The following is a 21,570-nucleotide window of genomic DNA, read 5'->3' as shown; positions in this document are numbered from 1 at the left end:
TCCTATCTGGGACTATTTGACCCCATCCCTTGTTCCTGATTCTCTGCTACTCTGCCTTTCAGTTGAAATAAAAGTCCAGTTTTTTCAGTTTTACCTCTGGACCTATTTGACTTTCTAAGATTAAAAAAAAATTCAAGCAATGGTCTAGTCTCTAGTCCTGTGAAAGGTAGTTGCTGTGGGACCTTATGCATTTAATTAGCCATAGACATTGCAATGGTGACCCACCAACATTCTCTAAATGAGGGATGTAAGTCAACAAGAGCCAAGGGAGCCAGACTTATAATTGGTGTGACTTAAACTTTTGGCAAGTTATTCAGCTGGTCTGTTGTTTCCTAGGGTTGCCATAATGAATTACCACAAGGTTGATGGCTTCAAGCAACAGACATGTATTCTCTCACAGTTCTGATGGCCACAAGTCCAAAGTCAAGGTGTTGGCAGGGCCAGGCTCCCCCTGGAGAGTGTAAGGGAGAGTCTGCTCCATGCCTGTCTTCTAGCTTATGCTGCCTCCTGGTAACCCTTGGCATTCCTTGTCTGGGGCTTCATAACCCCAATCTCTGCCTTCTTTTTCATGCAGCTTTCCTTCTGGGTCTCTGTCTTCTTTTCTGTCCCTTATAAGGACACTTGTCATTAGATGTAAGGCCCACCCAAATCCAGAATGATCTCATCTAGGGACCCTTATCTTTATCATACCTGCAAAAGCCCATTTTCCAAATAAGGTCACATTCTGAGGTTCTAAGTGGACATATTGTTTGGGGACCCCAGTTCAACCCATTATAGCTGGTAAAGTTTATTACGGCCCTGTTTTATCATCAACATTATTATGTGTAAAATTAAAATGACAATCAAAAATAATATAAACAATAATGTAACAATACCTCATTTTTAAAAGATTGCTGTCTTTGGGGTGCCTGGTGGCTCAGTCAGTTAAGCATCCGACTCTTGATTTCAGCTCTGGTCATGATCTCAGGGTCGTGAGATTGAGCCCTTTGGTCGAGGGACATGGCCCTCGGGAGGGAGGGCACCAAGGGAACAAATACATTGACATCACTCTCTTTCCTCCAATTTCCTGCCCCTCTAGCCCAACACGCCTTGAGGGAAGCCAGAGGGCAAGGGGGAACACGTCGCTGGGGGTCAGGACCCAGAAGCAGAGAGCAGGGGTGTGGTGGGGATCTGGAGGAGCAAATGCAAAGTATCTTGAAGCCTAGGAGGTGTGGACAAGGAGGGAATAGTTGGCATCTCAAATGCAGGGGGACATCAAGAAAGCTTTCTAGAGGTAGAAGCATTTTTGGTTTTATATACGGCCGCTAAAAATGGAGGGATCCCCAACATGCCAGGCACTATTCTGGGTGCATTATCGGCTTTCACCTATTGAATACCAAAATAGCCCTCTGAGGTAACATTATTGTCACCCTCATTTTGAGGGAGGGTTCCTTTTTATTGAAGTCTAGCATACATGCAGAAAAGCACAGACATGAGGGACAGCTCAATCATTCTCACAAAGGCAACCACTCAGGTCACCAATCCCCAGAAAAAGAGAGAAAACATGACCAGCCCCCACCCAGAAGTCCCTTTCCAGGCTCCACCACCCTCAGTGATGACCACGTTCCACTGATGAGGATGTTTGCCTGTTTTTGAATTTTATGTATTGACACGGTAGAGCACTGTTTCTCTTGTGTGACTTCTTCGCTCAATGTTATGTTTGCAGCAGCAGTGTTATTTTTTAAAAAATTGTAGTAAAATATACATATCATAAAAATTACCATTTTAACCATTTTTCAGCTTTCTGGAGGCATAATTGACAAAGATTGTATATATTTAAGGTTACAACTTGATATTTGGGTATACGTATACATTGTGAAATAATCACTACAATCGAGCTAACATATCCACCACCTCCCATAGTTACCACTTTCTTCATTTTAACTATTTTTAAGTGTACAATTCAGTGACATTAAGAACATTCACAGTGTTGTGCAACCGTCACCACTAACCATCTCCAGAACTTTTTCATCATCCCAAACAAAACCTCTCTACCCATTAAGCACTAACTCCCTATTCTCTGTCCCTTCTAGCCCCTGCTAAGCCCCATTCTACTTTCTGTCTCTGTGGATTTGCTTATTCTAGCTACCTCATATTCAGTGGAAGCACACATTACCGGTCCTTTTGTGTCTGGGCTTTTTCACTTACCATAATGTTTTCCAGGTTCAAATTGTCATCCTCACTTTATAGGTGAGGAAACTGAGATACCGAATCATTAAGGAAGCAAATGGTGAACCCAGGATATGAACACAAGCAGTCAGGCTTCAGAGCCTGAGCACTTAGGTGCTTCACTGGGCTGTTTATCAGTGGGTCTTGTATTTGCAGAGTCAATGATAGGTATTTAAGTCATGGGACAACTGGATGGAGTCTCTCCACATCAAGTAAGATGACTTGAAATTCACATTCTCTCTCCTGTGTTACGAAAGGATGAGCTTCCCTGTATCTTCCCTGTCTCATTAAAAGGGCAGACTTTTCTCCCTCACTGCAGACTCTTAGTTGGCTAGTTCTTCAGTCCCTGCCATTCATGAATGTCTATGATTTCTCTGCTCCCTTCCTTGAGACTGGCGTCCCACTCCAGAACCTCCATGTGGTTGTCTCAGCTCCCTCTTGGGTGGAATGCATCATCCCACCACTTGGAACCCTGTTCAGTTTGCTTAAATTATCAGTTGGGTGCAGAGCCTGCTGTTGACATAGGAACTGGGACAGTCCCCTTTGGAGACAAAGATGCCGGTCTGGCTACTGTTAGGAACAGGGGAGCTGGGTTGGCAGACACCAATCTGTCTCAGCCAAAGTGAATTCAGGGGCCAACAGAGCCCGAGTCCAAGATCCTCCCTGTCCTCAACCAGTAAAACCACAGAGAACTCATGCATATTTACAAAAAGACCACACGTGCCTGTCTTTTCCCGGCCAAACCCCCTGAATTTCCATATCTCAGAAAGTTGGGTGCCAAGAAAAGGCAGGTAACCATAGCTATCTTCGATGGCATGACTCAGCTGCAACAGAGCTCTCCAGCAAAGAGATGCTGTCCTTTGGATGCAGGAATGATGTAGCAATACCAAATCATAAATGAATTTTTTAATTTGGGAATTTTCAACTATAAGGCCCCCTATGTACCTATCACCCAGTTAAAAAAATAATCAATTTCTACCAACTGATTTTCTTTGTGCAATATGATGAATTACATTACCTTTCTGGTCCCTTTTGTCAACAAGGACAAGAGATAATCTAACCAAAATGTTGGCTCCCCTTCTTCTATTTGATCTTTAATATTACAATGTCTTGAAGGTCAGCCCTCCTTGCTATCTGTGCTCTCCTCCTGTGTAATCTCATCCAGGTACAGGGCTTTAAATGCCATTTGTTGTTAGAAATCATGTGCCTGTGAGTAACAGAAACTCAACAGAACTATCTGAAACAAAATGAGAATTTATCAATTCACATGATTGTGAAGTTATTTTCAGGAGTGACAGAGTAAAGGGGCATCAGTGCTGCGTCAGCATGTTGCCTCTCTCCCTTGTCACTTGACTCTGTTTCCTGCTGTCTTGACCTCATTCTTATCAGGCTATGGCCCCAAGGTGGTGTAAAAAAAAAAAAAAAGTCCTGGTAGCTCTAAGTTTGCATTGTACCAGCTTAGCAATCATGCCAGAAAGAGAACTCTTTGCTCCTGATTGTTCCATCGAAATTTCTTTAGCTAATTCTTACTGAATTGCCCTATTTCATTTGAGCATCTCTTAACAATCACTGTGGTCATGTGGATGGCATATGCTGACTGTCCAGGCCTGAGATCCCTGCTTGCTACTTAACCAGAAGAGGTCATCCTCTTTGATTAATAGCCACATCAAGATTACTAGCCAAGAAGGAGAAATAATTCCCCAAAAGAAAACCAGGATGCTTTTAGTAAAAGACATGGGACATTGTGCCATCTACATGTTGATAATGCCCAAATTTGTTTTTCCCCATCCCAGACCTCAATCCTCAACTCCAGGTGCATATATGCAACAGCCTCCTTGACGTATCTCACAAACCTCTCAAATTTGACCTGTCCAAAGTGTAGTTCAGAGCACTCTGCCCCCACCCTATCTCCACCCTGTACTTGCTTTGGTTACAAGCAACAAGAACTGGCACTGGCTAACTTAGGCAGAGAGAATGTACTGGAAGGCTTTGGGACCCAAAGAATTGATGGAAGGCTGGAGTCCTGTACTTGAGAAGTAGGAAGCACAACAACTGCATTCCAGAGGAAAACTTTGGTAGGAGGCTGCCCGTGGAGGAACTGAATTTTGTTCTTCTGCTCAAGATTCAGATTCTAGGGATGGAATATCTAATTACACTACCTCTTGGCTTGACTCTCACCCATAAGACAGAGGTGTTTCCTAACAAGAAATGGGGGCATTGTTAGAGAAATGAATGCTAGACATTCAAATACCAAATACATATCCTCTCTACACCCTCTTCTTCCCCAACTCAGTAAACATCTCCATGCAGGTTGCTCAAGTCAGAAACCTGGAAGTGAGCCTGAATTTCTCCCCTCCCTTCACCTCTACATCCAAATCATTACCAAGCCCCTACAGCTCTACTTTGAAAAGGTCTTCCAAAGATGTCTATTTTTGTCCCTCCTCATCACTGCCTCCTTCATCCACACCATCACGCCATCATTATCTCTTACCTAGACCTTCATAACACCCTCCAACTTGTCTCTTTGCCTCCCATTTTGCTCCATGCAGTCACCAGTATGATCACCTCAAAATATAAAACTGGTCCTGACACCCCTCTGCTTATAGCCCTTCAATTATATCTTGTTCTTAGAATAACATCCAAACACTGATCACAGGATGGCCATATAGCAGAGTGGTTATGACCTCAGACACTAGAACAAGGTTGCCTGGTTTTAAATCTAAGCTCTATCTCTGGCTTCTTTCCCAAGCTGGATCTTCTTGGGAAAGTTGCATAACCTCTCTGGGCCAGTTTCCTCATCTGCAAAGTGAGGCTAATAATAGTATTTAGTTATGAGATTGTTGTGATCATAAATGACTAATACACATAAATTGCTTGAATAGTATCTGAAATATAGTTAGTGCTCAATAAACATGAGCTCTCATTATTATAAGACCCATCTGATCTGGTGCTGGTCTCCTATACCAGGAGACCTGGTATCTAACTACATTTTCCTCTACTCTCCAAGCTCTGTCTCCATGGTCCACCAGACTAACATTCTGATTTTCTTAGAACATGCCATTTTTTTTTTTTTTTTTAACCTCAGGGCCTTTGCATTTGCTACTCCACATGCCCACATGTTTTACACCAGATTTCACATGGCTGGTACCTTCTCAAATTTAGGTTTCAGCTTACATGTCATCTTTTCCAGAGAGGCCCCATACTATCCAAAGTCACCTCCCCTGTCCGTGGTTACTCTATCCCGTCACCCTGCTGATGGCCTTTAGTACACTTACAACCCTGAAATGGTCCAGATTATATCTTTTTTCTGCACACTGCCTGTCTCCTTCTCTAGAATTTGAGTTCCATGAGAGCAAGAAACTTGACACAGCTGTTCACACCCCTTAAAAACATACTTGGCACCGAATATGGACCCAACAAATACTCATTGAATGAATGAGTGTACAGCAGCTGAGTGAAGGAATGGAAATTTGCTAAGTTAATAGGATTGGTTTTTATCAATGAAGCACACACACTTCTATTCCAGGAAGTCTCAGCTGCAGTACATGGAGGTGTCGTTATTAAAAGAACAGCTGAGGTGGTAACTCCTAGAAACAAATCCTTTTCCAGAGATGGGTCTGCTTGCTTTAGGTTTCAGTGGACTTCTCTATTTGCTGTTCTGTGTCTGAGGCAGCTGTGCGGCCGGGGAAGCATAATGGACTTGAAGAATCTCAGCTTCTCATGTGGGATCTACTACTTAGTAGATGTGTAATTGTGAGAAAGTTACCACTTCGCCAGGTCTGTTTCCTTGACTGTAATATGGAGATAAAAAATAATATCTTCCGAGGATGGGGAAGAAATTGGAACCCTTGTACATTGCTGTAGGAGTGTAAAATGGTATAGCTGCTATGGAAGACAGTGATTTCTTAAAAAATTTTAAAATAAAATTACCATGTGATCCAGCAATTCCATTTCTCAGGATATACTCCAAGGAATTGAAAGCGGGGACTCAAGCACCTACGTGTACACCAGCGTTTATAGCAGCATTACTTATGATAGTCAAAGGGGGAAGCAACACAAATGCTGTGTGATTCTATTCCGTGAGGTACCTAGAATAGGCAAATTCATAGAGACAGAAAGTAGGATGGTGGTTGCCAGCACCCAGGAGTGGGGGAAGATGGAAATGGGGAGTTAATTGTTTTTTTTTTTATTTGTTTGTTTTTGTTTAGTTTTGGGGTTTGGGGGTTTTGGGTTTTTTGTTTTTTTTTTTTTGAGAGAGCATGCAAGTGCGCATGAGCAGGGGTTTGGGGGAGGGGCAGAAGGAGACAGAGAGAGAATCTCAAGCAGACTGCTCACTCAGCATGGAGCCTATTGTGGGGCTCGATCTCACGACCTTGAGATCATGACCTGAGCCAAAATCAAGAGTCAGACATTTAACTGACTGAGCCACTCAGGTGTTCCGGGTGTTATGTTTATTGGGTACAGAGCTTCAGTTTGGGATGATGGTGATGAGTGGTGGTGATGGTCGCACAACAATATGAAGATACTAATGTCACTGAACTGTACACTTAAAAAGCATTAACACAGTAAATTTTACATTATGTATATTTTACCACAGTACAAAATAATGACACCTTCCTTACAGGGCAGTTTCAAACATTAAATGAGATGGTATATGTCATCATGTACCAGAGTTGGTATTTGGTTGAATTGGTGTGACGTGAGCGGCAAATAAGGCCAATCTTTCAGCCTTGAAATGTTTCTCAGTAGAGATTTTATGTGCACAGAAGATGTAGTAAAAGTATCCCAATAAAAAGTACTAATGGATGAACTGTGCACTCATGACCTTTACTGACAGTTCATTCCACCTTAGTCTGACCCAGGGGGAGCGGAGGGGCGGCTTCTCCTGAGAGCACACTGGAACATTCTCACTGTTTTGTTCTGAAGCAGGCCAATAGACCTGTGGAGGAAACTCAATTTAAGAGTGATGACAGAACACTACGGTGTACCCCACATTCAACTATGGGGCCTTCACCATTGTCTCGTATGGGTGGTGGAGGGCGCAGAGTTGGGAGTAGGCTTCTCTTGATTTTTCTCTGTGAATGCAGACATAAAGAGAGAAAGGAAAAGGAAGTTAATTGATTCCTGTAGTTGGGAAAGTTACCAGAGCAGCTCAAAGGAAAGCTTTAGGAGTCACTCTTTCAAAAACTGGAAAGAAACTCAAACCAGCTGGGACTTTCTCTCCCCCTTCTGTCTATCTCTACTCCTTGTGTGTTGGTCTCATTCTCTCCTACTGCAGATGGCATAGGCTTTCCTACATAGCAAGGAACATGTCTGCTGGCCATCCTTGCGTAGCCACGCCAGCAGACAAAGATTCCACCTCTAGACTGTATCAGTGAAGGTATTCCAGGATGATGACAACATCGGTAGCTTCACCAAAACGTCATTGCCATTTGCATCCAGCCGGAAGAAGACAAAAAGGCATGGAGGAGTGCACATGGGAGGATTTTATAGGCCAGGTCTGACGGGTCATTTCTGTATTCCATTGCCATGGTCATACCAAGCTGCAAGGGAGGCTGCATGTCAGGAAGAAGAGGAAATGGATTGTGGTGAACAGCTATCGGTCTCCACCACAGATGTTCTTACCCCTGCTTGACACCAGACCTTCTCTTACCTACAGCCTCCTGGAAAATAGTTGCTTTACCCATTGGTAGCAGCCTCCTCCTCATCACCCATTCCCAAATCCTGATGAGTATGATTCTCTCATTCATTACCTGTTCATGTCCTCCGAATTCCTTGGTTTACTTTCCACACTGAAGACTAAGTCTTTTTCAGAGTAGGTACAATCCCTTGGTAATGCTTCTCCATGGACCCCATAAGCCTCCCAACATTCTGTTCTCCTTCCCTCTCCCAAGTTGAGACACAGAACTCACACAGACATACACACACCCTTGTCCTCTACTCCTGAAACTTGCTGTCCTGTTAACTATGCTTAAGCATGAAACAGCCATGGGTTTATTCTTAGTTTGATTTTTCATTTTTAGTGTGTTCTGTCTGAGCTTATTGTTCAACTGCCTTCTACATCTGGTTTTAAGGATCCAATTGGCAGGAAATTTGAACAGAATCCTCAACAGGGCTTGAAAGGTAGTGCTTATGTATTTAGGCACTGAGTAATTTCTTCCTTCCTTTCTCCCTCCCTCCCTTCTTTCCTTCTCCCTGTGGCAGAGACAGCTAGCTGAATACCAAAAAGGCTGTGCTCTCTTCCCATTGTGTGAGTTCTTGCCTGACCAGCCCCTCCTTGTGACTAAGTGGTGCCATGTCACTAGTTTTGGCCAATGGAATGGGGGCAGAAGTCATCGGTGTCACTTTGGGCCACGATAGTATCTCCCGTGCCTTTCCCATGCCCCGTTTCCTGTTTGCAAGGCCCTTAGAGACCACATGCTGGAGATGGAGATGTCGCAAGTTGGAAGAAGGCTGGATCTCTGAGTTACCTTCTGGAGGAGGGCTACCCACCCACGCACATCTGCTGCAGACTGCATGAGTCTTTGCATAAACTGGGTTTTGTTACTGGACTTGAGTTTAGCCTACTCTAATACTCTCCCTTTCCTTTGTTAAATATTTCTTAGCCCCTACTATTTGCCAAGCATGGTGCTGGGTATTAGAGATGCAAATATAAATAAAACAGTCCCTTCACTCAACGAGCTCACAATCCAAGGTGGAAAGAGATGTATGCTTACATGTTTTTGTAACAGCGCGTTGAGTCCTGTGTTACAGGTATGTATGTACAGAGTGTTATGGGGAAGCAGAGCAGGACGACTAAGCCAGCCTGCATTAGGATGGGCGTGGGGTGGGAAAGATGATTAGTCAGTTAGGTGACACATATTCCGAGGAGATGTGGGTGAACAAAGGCAGACGCCAAGAAAGCAGGTTCATGGGTAGATATGTGTAGTGGGTGAAAAGGGGAAGAGAGGATAACAAACTAGGAAATTTTTATTAAGATGTACTGTTGGTGTGATTCTGCAGGAGACGTCTACTCCACAGGGACAATTATAACAAGGTCTCAAATGTAATTAACACTACTTAAAGTAGTCATCCTGTGGGAGCACCACACCTCTGACTCTCCAGGGAAAAATATTAATGGGACTCAGATTTGAAGGTTTATTTTCACATAATTCTTAAACTCTATTGAGTGGCTTGATTCCAATGGAGCATGACTCTACTTAAGGGGAACCACACTGCTATTTCAGAGCCAATCACAAATGGTTTTCCTTTTTTTTTTTTTTAAAGATTTATTTGTTTATTTGAGAGAGAGAGAAAGCACAGAGGGATAGGGAGAAGCAAGCTCCCTGCTGAGCAGATAGCCTGATGCGGGGCTCAATCCCAGAACCCTGAGATCATGACCCGAGCCAAAGGCAGACGCTTAACCAACTGAGCCATCCAGGCGCCCCATGGTTTTCATTTCCTATGTGCTTAACAAATCTGCATGTTGTGGTGTGTTACCTGTTTGTGGGGCTTTCCAGGGAGTTCTAGTAGCTTTGGACAAAAAACCTTGTTTAAGTCCTAGTTCTGCTGCTGGAATTATATTGAGCCATATGGGATGGTCAGTATTCGACCATTTTGTACTTAAAAGATGGCAATATTGTAATGTTCTACCTAATATAATCCTGGGTGGTAGATTGAATTCTTGGTCCCATTTCCTCATTCCTTGTGATATTATACTTCACACCCTTATTCTAGGCCCATTGTAGGAGCAGTATACTTGCCCTCACCTTGGCTCTACTCTACTCCAAGTAGATTAGGAAGCTTTTGGCTGATTTTGAGCAGTGGGGCGACATGACTTGATTCACATATTAAAAAAAAAAAGTCTGCCTTTTATAATGAAAATAGATTGTAAAGGGGCGGGGGTAGAAGCAAGGAGACTATTGCACGAATCTGAGCGAGACATGAAGGGGCCTGCACCAGGCTGGTGGCAGTAGAGGTGGGGTAAAGGAGAGATATTCCGGATTACATTTTGAAGGTAGAGCCAAGAGAATTTCTTAACAGGTTGGGAGTGGAGTAAGAGAACAATAGAAGCGTTAAGTATGACTCCAAGGCTTTGGGCTTGGCATCTGGAGGAATGGAGCTGCGGTCAGCTGGATTGGGAAAGACTGTGGGTGGAATAGGAGTTTGGGGGAAGATCCGAAACTCAGTTTGGGATGAGTTTGAGATGCTTTTAGCCATCCACGTGGGGATGTTGGGGAGATGGCTACTTATAAGGGACTGGAGTTCAAAGGTCCTGAATATAGAGCCCCCAGCCCAGTACCTAGAGAAGAGTGGATGCTCTGTAAGTGGCAGTTGCCTCCCCTCCCCATGTCCCTGACTCCCAGATTTGGTTCAGAAATACTGCACAGAGGAGAAGATACCCAAGTCAGTACTGATTGTAATGCTACGCAGCTTCTCCTTACTTACACGAGCCATTATACAGCTTTATGAAAAAGAAATGTCTTGATGCAGTGACCAGGTTTGTTTCTTTCAACCTCATCTTTGTAGAGGATGATGTATTTATGGATGCAATTCCTTTCCCTGCCTTCCAAAGGAGCAGTCAGGAAAAAAATTCAATACCCTCACTCAGTGTTGTGTATGTTCTCTCTCTAGCCCTTAAACACATATTTCCTCCCTGTATCCGTCAAAACATCTATCCATTTTCTGCCTCTCCCATTCCCCCAGTCAATAGTTTTGGCTTTTTCTGTGCTAACTTGGAATAATCTTGGTCCTTTCCTTCCTCTAATGCCCCTATGCTCCTTAAGCCTGAGATCTGGTTGCTCTCTGGGGTCCATATTTTGATAGCCTTCTTTGGATAGTGTATCCTGGTTTCCTGGGACATGGTGGTTAGGAATTGTCTTTTAAATTTTCTGGAATTAGCTCCTGAAGGCAGAACGGCTAGAGGCTAGAGTCATCTCCATAATCTAACGGCCCCTGGGCATCTGGGTGGTTGTAAGAGATTTGTGTTTCTGTTTCCAGGGGCTGTGTGCACACAGACTCTGCGGGTCCTTTTGGTTTGCAAAAGCTAGCCATGAACCAAGAGTGGGACATCATTCAGCTTAGAGAAAGCACTACACCAGCCTTCACTTCGGGAGGAAGGTCTGACCAGGAGGCCAGTTCCTCTGGAATTTCAGTCTGTGAAGACTGTCCTTGGATTTGGGGGAAAATACATGTAGTGGAGGAAAGGAGGGGAGGAGGGGGGACACCTAGAGGCAGCAAAGCCTGCCTGCCTCCTGACTTCTGTCTGAGCAACAGGGGGAGGTGCTGCAGAGGACCCAGGGCCCTGGGGCTCTTCTCCCCGCTTTCAGGCTTGGTGCCATCTCAAGAAAGTCCTTGCTGCCCAGGGTCAGCTCTAAATGGGAGGCACATGATGCTTCCTGAATGGCTCATTGGCTGTTACACAACAGGTGTGTCCTGTGGCAGGAACCATCACTGCTCAGCCGTGACTGAGTCTTGTCATTGGTGCTTCTCAGCTCAGTTCTCCCTTCTCTCTCAGCTGATCCTTGGCTCCGTGCTTGTGAGCATCTGGGAAGCTGGGCATGGGAGTAATTCCACCCTTTGTTCGATAACTAGCAGACACAGGCGAGACAAGCCAGGAGCGCAGCCAACTGCCTTAAGGAGCACGGGCAGAGACCACAGCAATTCAAGGAGCGGGGGAGCGGGCCGTTCAGCGCCACCACCAGTGCGCCGAGCCAGGCTGGCAGCCCCGGCATCTGGCATGGGCTCTGGCTCTCGGACCCCCATCTTATTCCATCCTCCCCGACAATTCATTAAGAGGGCTTAGGGGAACACAGAAGGCTTTTTATAGGCATCCTGGTTCAGCCTCTGGTAGGTTGCTGAAAACAAAAAAAAACAAAACAAAACGAAAATATTTCTGCAGTGGAAAGATCTTTAGAGATGTCCTTGCCAAAATGTTTTATTTAGTTCTTCATCACGGGATATACTGATGCAAGAAGGATTTTCCTAACACCTTCAGAGCTCAGAGGGGTGTTGTATGTATGAGATGTTTGTGTGTCAAGGAGACCAGAGGAGCAAAGGGGAGGGAAGTCTTTGCCTCCAGCTCCGATCGCTTTTAAACCTTCAGAGATTTCGGGAATCACCAAGCCACGCCCTATGGAGATTCTCAGCCATACTCATTGTTTCCATGGAAACAATAGAAATTTCTGATATTAAATAGAAGGCAACCTATTGACATCACCCTTAAAAAAAAAGAGAGAGAGAGAGAGAAAGCTCTGGTTTTCATCTCTGCTTCTGGAGCTGGAACCAGCTTTTCCTGTTGTCTCCTTTATGGAATTTGGGATAAAGAGCTAAAGGAAAACTCCTAAATGGGCAAAAGACTTCCTCTCTGAGTCCAGACAGGAGTGAGTGACCCCATTTCAAAGTAGCACGTTCTAACTAGTAGCTTCCCTCCACGACATTGGAGACCCCACACTGAGCTTGTTTTTAAGTGGGCCCCTGAGCTTTTCTTCCTGTTTTCCAGAGTAACTGTCTGGACTTCTAAATTACAGGGGGACAACCCAGGAACCGAAAAGCTGCTCTCATCGGCTTTTGGGTCTGCCGCAGACTGGTGAGAGAAGCTGTGAATATCTTAAGATTTCCAGCGTGGCGTCTCAGGCCTGCTGGTTTGAATAATTGTGATGAGATTTGGAGAAAGGGCACAGGCACATGAGCATTTATATGCACCGAGTAGAATCTTTATCCTTTTCAGGTTCAGTGGAATGTCACTGTCACTACTGATAAATCAAGTATGTCATCTTTCCACTACCTCAGCACCTCGCACGGAGGGCACAGTGGAACAGCAGGGACCTCACAGCTGGTGTCAGAGTCCTGGGTTCTGGTCCTTATTCTGCCTCCGTGAGCTTTGTGACTGTGGATGATTCGGGTCCCTTCTCTGGGCTTCATTTTATTCATTTAGTAAAGCGCGGTGGGGAGAGGGGAGATACTTGATGACTTTTTTTTCCCCATTTTTTTTTTATTGTGGTAAAAAAACAACATAAAACGTACCATCATAACCATTTTTAAGTGTGCAGTTCCTAGTGTTAAGTATATTTACATCATTGTGAAACAGATTTTTCATCCGGCAAAACTGAAACTATACCCATTAACCAGCAACTCCCTGGGGTGCCAGGGTGGCTCAGTCGGTTAAGCGTCTGCCTTCGGCTCAGGTCATGATCCCAGGGTGCTGGGATCAAGCCCCGTATCCAGGCTCCCTGCTCAGCGGGAAGCCTGCTTCTCCCTCTCCCACTCCCCCTGCTTGTGTTCCCGCTTTCGCTGTGTCTCTGTGAAATAAATAAAATCTTAAAAAAAAAAAAAAGTAGGATTGCTGGATCATATGGTAGGTCTATTCTTAATTTTTTGAGGAACCACCCTACCTTTCCTCCCGGTGGCTGCGCCAGGTTACGTTCCCACCGGCAGCGCATGCGAGTTCCCTGCACCCTCACTACCCTCACTACCACCACTTCCTGTTTTTGTTATGTTAGGAGCCATCTTAATGGGCAGGAGGCTGTAACCCCTTGTGATTGTGATTTGCATTTCTCTGATGATTACTGATGTGGAGCATCTTTTCATTTGCTTATGGCCGTTTGTATATCATCTTTGGAAACATGTCTAACCAAGTCCTTTGCCCATTTTTTAACAGGGGTTACTTAATTTTGTTGTTGTTGAGGGGGCGCCTGGGTGGCTCAGTCGTTAAGCGTCTGCCTTCGGCTCAGGTCATGATCCCGGGATCCTGGGATCGAGTCCCGCATCGGGCTCCCTGCTCAGCGGGAAGCCTGCTTCTCCCTCTCCCACTCCCCCTGCTTGTGTTCCTGCTCTCGCTATGTCTCTCTCTCTCAAAAAAATAAATAAAATCTTTAAAAAAAAAATTTTTTTGTTGTTGTTGAGTTATATACTAGATGACTATTGACTCTCCATCTTAGACATTTATAACTCTAGATTCTTAGTGTCCTTAAGCAATTTTTTCATCTTTTCTTCCTTTCAAGGGACAGATAAGGGGCGCCTGGGTGGCTCAGTTGGTTAGGCCTCTGATTTCAGCTCAGGTCATGATTTCATGGTTGTGGGATCGAGCCCTGCATTGGGCTCCATGCTCAGCTGGGAGTCTGCTTGGGATTCTTTCCCTCTGCCCTCCTTCCTCTCTCTCTCTCTCTCAAATAAATAAATAAATCTTAAAAAAAGACAGATAATGATTAATTATCATAGATAGGTTTGCAAGAATTTGAATCTTATCAGCGATTCTGACAGACTTTTTTTTTTTGCATGCTGGGTTTTTGCTTCATGTAAGTGGTGGGAAGCAGAGATGTGTTATTCAGGGTTTGGTATACCCAGAGGTCTGTCACTTGAGGGAAAGTGTGGAGTAGGAATCTTTCCTTCTAAAGCTAATGCTTTTTCTATAACTATATGCTGATCAGTTTTCTAAGTACGTGTATTAATATATTTCTCATAGCAACGAACTTATGAGGCATGTGCCAGCATTATCCTCACTTACAATGATGAAACTGAGGCACAGAGAGAGCAAGTACCTCACCTCAGATCACGTGGCTATTAAGCTGAGGCCCAAGGTCTCTCTGCTTCCTGTTCCTGTCATGCTTAGCTGCTGCCTTGGACACAGATCTCCTTAGTTTTTATCCTGTTATTTAGATCATGCCAGAATGCTTTCTTTCTCTCCACCTTCCTCTCTCCCTTCACCTTTCTACCATGCCCTCTGAAACTCTGTTCCGTGATAAGCAGAATCCCTATATCCTTAACATTTCTACTAAATGTTTTTCTGTTTTCTGCCATCAACTGAGACAGTCTCTTCTGAGCTCCCTGCTTCCCTTTTATCCTGCTCAAAGGCAGGGGGCTCACTCTCTCCTGCCCTCTCTTCTGCCCCTCAGGCTGGGAGTTGGGAATCAGTGTCTCCCTTGCTCTCCAAAGCTGTTGCCTGGCTACCATTCTACCCTTGGCTTGAAGCCCAGTGTTATTTACTTGGCCTCTACTTTGGCATGCTGGCCTTTCAGTAGTCCTGCCCTGCTGTGTCATCACTCGGGACTGCCCCAACCCCAAATCTCAAACTCCAGTGTCCTTCTAGCTCATTCATGCCCTCACTCGCATTAGTTAGCTCATGGAGATGTCCAGAGCTTAGATTCTTCCATGCCCACCCAGTCTGTATCTCTGGCCTGGCTTAGCCTTCATCCCCACTTAACCCATACCCTTGGGCAATTGTCTGAACTGTTTTCGCATTAACATCCTTAACAGTATGTATGGCCATCCCCTCTTCTTTCCTCCTGCTTTGGAGAACGAAGTATCCTTCCTTCCTCCAATTAATAATTCAACCTATGCCCCCATCCCCCTTCTCTGGGCTCCTGCTCTGTCCATCATTTCCTGCACACCCTACATGCTCACCCTCTTCCTATCTCCCTGTGAATATGCTCTCCTCTCTCCATTCTCCAGTCTCCCCTTGACCCTGTCCCCATACCGCAGCTCTGTCCAGTCTTACTCCTTCCCTTCTCCAAACTTCTGGGGAGAGTCCCTAGTTATTCATCTCTTTTTTACCTCTCAGTCCATCAAAATTGGGCTTCTGATCACAAGTTATTTGGGTACATGTGAGGCTGGGTTAGAAATTCAAAATTGCAAATGGAAGATTACTTCCACTGACTGAATGGAAGGGAAGGCCAAGCTATGTGTTAAGGATGCAGGGCCGGGAGATGGGTGAACTTGAGGAGCATGGCAGCGCTGCTTCTGTCCGAGGGGGAAAGTGAGTGGGAAAGGATTGTTAAGGGCCACTCTATGCATCTTAATTGAAGGTTAACTTGCACAGTGCCCGGAACATAGAAGATATTCAGTAAAGGCATTTCTCCCTCCTTTGTCCCCTCTCTTCAGAGCTCAGTTTTCTTTTTTGTACAGCATGGGGTTGGACCCAGTGACCCATCAGACCCCTTCCAGCTCTAACGGTCTACAACAGACTTTCTCCTAGCAATGTCTTGAGTTTGTAACCGCCTTGGAGACAAGCCTTTCAAAAACTGCTTACAAAAAGGCCTGTGTTCTTTCCACAGGGCATTCTAAACAAATATCAACAAAAAATGTTTTTAGGAGACATTGAAATGCATTGCATAATAGCCTCTTACCTCATTGTGCCTCTTCTTGAGTAATCTGAGCCATCGTGTGTGTGGTGGTGGTGGTGGTGGGAAGGATGAAAACAGTGGTATGATTTCCATCCAAGTTAGTATATGTGCATTTCAAAGGGATTTTTAGGCTTAGCACATCAACCTTAAGGAGAATCTATGATTTGGTCAAATTTTGGACTAAATAAAGAAAGGCTGATGGTTTTGAGACAGTTGGGGGCTTTTGGGAACAGAGCTGGACACAAAGAATATGAAAGGAATGCAGAGTTCAATCAGGCAGTAAAGAGATTAGTTGAATCCAGCCTAGGCTAGGGGGTTGCTGAATTCCATCTACCCAAATTAAGCTTCTCTAAAAAGGACCAGTATGTTTGCTATTTCAAGAGAATGTGACAAATTCTGACCCTAAAAGATTGCCTTTGTGATTTCAATATAAAATGGGTAACATTGTAATCTTAAGATTCTAAGTTGAAAGGTATAAGATGTTGATTCAGTTTATAAACAACAGAACTGGAATGCTTTAGAGGACTCTATGATTTTTTTTTAACATTTATTTGATTATAGTTGCAATAAGAGAGCTTAAATGCTAGGAATTTTTTTCTTTATTTTTAATTTTTTAATTTGAGTATAGTTTCAGAGGTAACATTAGTTTCAGATGTAAGATGTAGTGAGTCAAAGTCTCTGTACATTATGCTGTGCCCACCACAATGTAGCTAGGGAAGTTTTTGCTTGTTATGGTTGTAAATTTGTCCTGTAAGACATTGGAAGCACGTAAAAATAAATTTGAGTACATTACTTTTATAAATGCAGTTTAAAATTAAGATTTAATTTATTAAATGTGTAGATGAAACTGGTTATTTGAGCAGTTTAATCTGTCAACTGGAGTTTCTGGAAACTTAGAAAAACACTTGAAAATGATTTTCTTATTTTACTAGTTTTATAAATAGAGTTGTAGTTTGAACTAAAAGCAATGAAACCCAGGTTTTTAAATGTGTAACTTGGGTAACTTGAATATTAATTGAGGAGTCAAGTAACTAAAAATCCTTCCTATGGAAAAGGCCCCTATTAGAAATAGGAGAAGCCAAGACAGGAAGGATGAAAATATCCACAGTGTATGGGCAAGGTGAGCTGTCTGGGGCTGAAGGGAGGTGGCTATCCCAGGGATGTGATGGCAGAGATAATGGGGGATGCTGGAGAGCACGGAGTGTACTCAGTGTACTGAGGATTGTGACCTGAAATATTTTCTCTTAGATTTTTATAATGTGAATGCTTTTAGGAACACTCAAGTTTCTACCTTTATCTTTGCATGTCCTTATTTACAAAGAACAGATCAGGATTAAACCAGAACAAGATAACAACCCTCAAAATTGGATGACACATTAACCCAACGGGGAGTATTGATTGGTTTTTCAGCAGTTGAAATGCAATGTTACATCACGGTCAGATGATTTTTCTTATTTTGACTCTTCTAGAAACTGGGGACCAAAATAGGTAAAGAAGAAATGAGTAAAAGCTCTTAAATAACCATCCAATAAAGTCAAATCCTTATTTATTTCTGACTTTCTTGATTGACTCGGACCAAATGATGAAGCAGCAGAAGGAATTGTCTTTGATATGCTCAGGTTTTCCATTCTCCTTTCCCACTAAAGTATATGCCTTGGTCTTCTTCACTCATCAATTTCCACTCTCAGGGAGAATCTGCTGTTGGTCAGCATAGTAATGTGAATTTAAGTTCAAGGGATGTTTTTTTTCTCTAAATCTTATCTTCTTACGTGCTTCCAATGTCTTACAGGACAAGGCCATCCCTATAGGGGTGAATCCGCCTTCACCAAGAGTGCCTTCAAGAGGCTGAGGTCCAGGTAGGAGAGCACATAACGTTTACCTCTTGAGAGATTTTTGTACCAGGAGGGGACTCCTATAATATTTACTCTGGGACTGTCCTGGTAGATGGAATGGATGGTGGTCCCATGTATATAGGCCAGTGGCTCCTAAACCCAGCTAATAATCATCATAATCACTTAAAGAGATGTTTTAAAGAAGCTTTTAGGCCTGGCATTTCACATTCGGATTCTGACTCAGTTGCTCTGGGGTGCTGTTCTTGGTCAGCTCCACTGGGGGAAGCGGTTGGAAGACCTGTGATGAGTTCACTATCCTGTAATGATTACTTAACAAAGCAGGTGTATACTCCATTTACTTCTTTTATTATAACAACACGGTTATGATTTAGGGACACAGGTTTCCTCCACTCTTACTTAAAAGCCCTAACTACTGCAATTTCTAATGATTTCTAAAGAGTTTCTAGCTTGCTTTTTGCTCTGTGTATGCTCTCTGAGCTTTCTCTTCCTCTCTGAGTTTCTCTGTAACACTCTCATTGGCTGCCTTGAGCTTTTTTTTTTTTTAAAAATATATATATATACTGGCTATCTGTCCATTTTGTTTTGATATTCTTCAGAGTAAGTAAATCTGAATACATCCCCATTAGTTATTGAGAACAAGGTACTAATAATCTATATTTCCCTTCTAGATGAAGTGATAGGAGAACGATATGCCAGACAGCAGACTGAGAGTGTTACATATATCCCACTTCATTTCATCCTCCTCACAATCCTGGGAGGCAGGGGCTTGACTCAGACACATTAAGACTACTGCCCCAAATGGCTCTGCTCAGAACCAACTGATTTTAGTTTTCTTAATCACCAGTCAACATTGATTAAGTACCTAGCACAGGCAGAGCCCTGAGACCCGTCTAGACTGTCCTGAGCTTGCTAATTAGATCATGCTGCCCTTTCTTTGGTATCCCGTGGCTTGTGGTATCGATTAAAACCAACACATTAAAAATAAACCTTAAAAACTTTAGAACTTTGCCTTGCTTTAAAAAAAAAAAATGTATTCTCTCCAATCCCACAAGTGGTACAACTGGAACAATTAAAAAAAAGCACAAAGAAGGATCTAAAAATCACCAGTAATTCTACCAATCAGAGAAAATCACTGCTAATTTTTAAATGTATCTCTGACCTGCTTTTTGCTAAGCATACATCATACCCACACTTACAGCACCCTTGTACTTTAAAAACAAATCTGGCCATTCCAGGTTTATTTATCGTTTCCTACTTTTCCACAGCAGTGGTAGCATGTAAGCTGGCTGGGTGGACCGGGGTTCCATTATTTAACGGAGCATAACTTATTTACTTAATTAATCTTTGGTTGTTGATTGCTTGAAATGTTTCCATTCCCACTTTTAAAAACAAGCCTGTGTTATCTAGCCCCACTGTCCGTTAAATATCAAGATTATAGGCAAAGAGTTTGAAACATGCAAGAAATCAGAATATATGTAATCATAATCTCATCCCAAGCAGTCTGCTAGATGATGAACTGCATCCCACTAGGAGATAATTGAGGAAATAGCAACAAAACTGCTGCTGATGAGCACTGACTATATTTAACTCGAGGTCTAAGATTGGAACAAAGATGGGAACAAAGTTGGAAGAATAGCCTGTAAATATTGCACATTTTTCTAAATTAGAAATAGCACAACTGAAAATATTGGAGAAGAGAAAGGGAGAAAGGGAAGTAACATAAAACCACCGATTGGCATGTAGGTAATAAGTGGGGGTCGAAAGATACTAGTTAAAGATCTAAACCAATTTTAGAAGCCCATGTAAGGAAAAGGGGAATTATGACCATTAAAAAATACAAAGTAGTAGTATAAAGGTAACTACCACAGTAAAAATAGAAACCTTCTTAAATATCAAAATAAAAAGTAATAATAAAAGAGAGAGAGAGATTTGCAAAAATAAAAATATTAAGGATAATCTATAAATTAATAAAAGTAGCCACCTAAGAGGGTTGGAGGCAACTGGGGTAGAAAGGATAGGAATGTGAATAAGATTTCTCTGAGTTTATATTTTTATACAGTTTTGACTTTTGAACCATGTAAAAACTACACATTTAAAAAATAAAGCTAATTCCAAAGAATAAATAGGGCAAGCATTAAAACTGAATATAAACAGAAACAAATGAACTTAACTGCATATCAAATGATATCTCAAGTATAACAGAAAAAAAAAAGGAATTAATTCAGGCACATTGTTAATATACTTTTGTAGAAAATATTCTTTGAACAGAAAGAACTTTAAAAAATATTTCATTTTACTTAGATTTATTTGTGGTGGTATTGGTAAATAATATTGAGATTATTTTGAGTGTATTGAAGCATATAGCAAATGAGAAAATATCTTAAACTTTTTAGAAACTGAGGTTCTCAATGTGGGGGAAGATAAAAATATAAAATAGGAGAAACAGAGGAAGATTTGTATGATATTGGATTTGAATTGGAGGTATCAGTAAGAACTCATGATTTCTTGAACAAATATATTCCTTAGTTCTGTGTACTGAAAGGTCTGGATACATTACATCCCACTAGCAATGAGCACACCTAGGAGATAGATCTTGGTTTCTAAATATCATTCTTTATTGAAAAGAACAGGGCTCCTTGGAGAAATAGTTGATTCTAGGGTCTGAGACAGAAAAAAAAGTACAAGGTGGCCTAGATTAACTTGTGCTAGAAAATAAATGCTCAAAGACCAATGGGACAATATCAAAATGATACAGAAACTAGATTATACTGGCTCCCTTTGGACCAATTTGGGTCAATTTGAGCATCTAAAAGAATAATGATGGTAATGGGGGAAAAGAAAACAAAAGAATGCCAGCTGATAAAAAGAAGAATGGAAATAGAAAATTTTCAAACATGATACCACCACAGTGCATATACCTTGACAGGATTCTAGGGTTTAAAAAAATATTTTATAAAGACCACGTCAGCGATAAAATCTGAATTCACTTAACTAAGAAAGTAGATCAAGGGAAGCCAGCTCAACTTCTTAGGCCAAATTTGATGAGAAGTGTTCATGGTAAAAGCACCTACTCAGACGTGCAACCAGTTCAGCATCCACAAGGCAGTAATGAGGAGTCATTTTATAGGAGTAGGGACAATCACTGCCAAGACACACTGAAAATTTTGTTTCTTAAGCCCTGGGCAACAGGGAGATTTCAGTCTACAATGTGAAAATCATTGAGCTGTGATTCCTTTCCTAAGGGAACCCGAGAAGACTGAACACAGGTGGGACTACACCTGGGAAAAAAAATCAAAAAGTGGTAAGGAGGATGCAAAGGACCCATGGGAGAAGGTCTCCAAGTGTCTTGGGCTTTAAGTAAGACCAAGGATTAGGAAAGCCAGAAAGCAGCAGGTCTTTCTTAGCACCCA

At 42.7% G+C, this 21,570-nt stretch overlaps 1 long non-coding RNA gene across 1 annotated transcript in view; it reads left to right on the top strand.

Annotated features, from left to right (window-relative positions):
* LOC118526302 (uncharacterized) overlaps positions 1–18,158 on the top strand; it is a 278,642-nt gene extending 260,484 nt beyond the window's left edge. Inside the window, exon 9 of the long non-coding RNA XR_013449306.1 lies at positions 18,097–18,158. This is a non-coding gene — a long non-coding RNA (uncharacterized LOC118526302). The remainder of the gene's footprint in view (positions 1–18,096) is intronic.
* Positions 18,159–21,570: the final 3,412 nt, after the last annotated feature.

This window comes from Halichoerus grypus, chromosome 6 (genome assembly GCF_964656455.1).
Source record: "Halichoerus grypus chromosome 6, mHalGry1.hap1.1, whole genome shotgun sequence".
In the NCBI taxonomy this organism is placed as follows: domain Eukaryota; kingdom Metazoa; phylum Chordata; class Mammalia; order Carnivora; family Phocidae; genus Halichoerus; species Halichoerus grypus.
The sequence above is the reverse complement of the archived record's forward strand: the minus strand, read 5'-3'. Positions and strand labels throughout refer to the sequence as shown.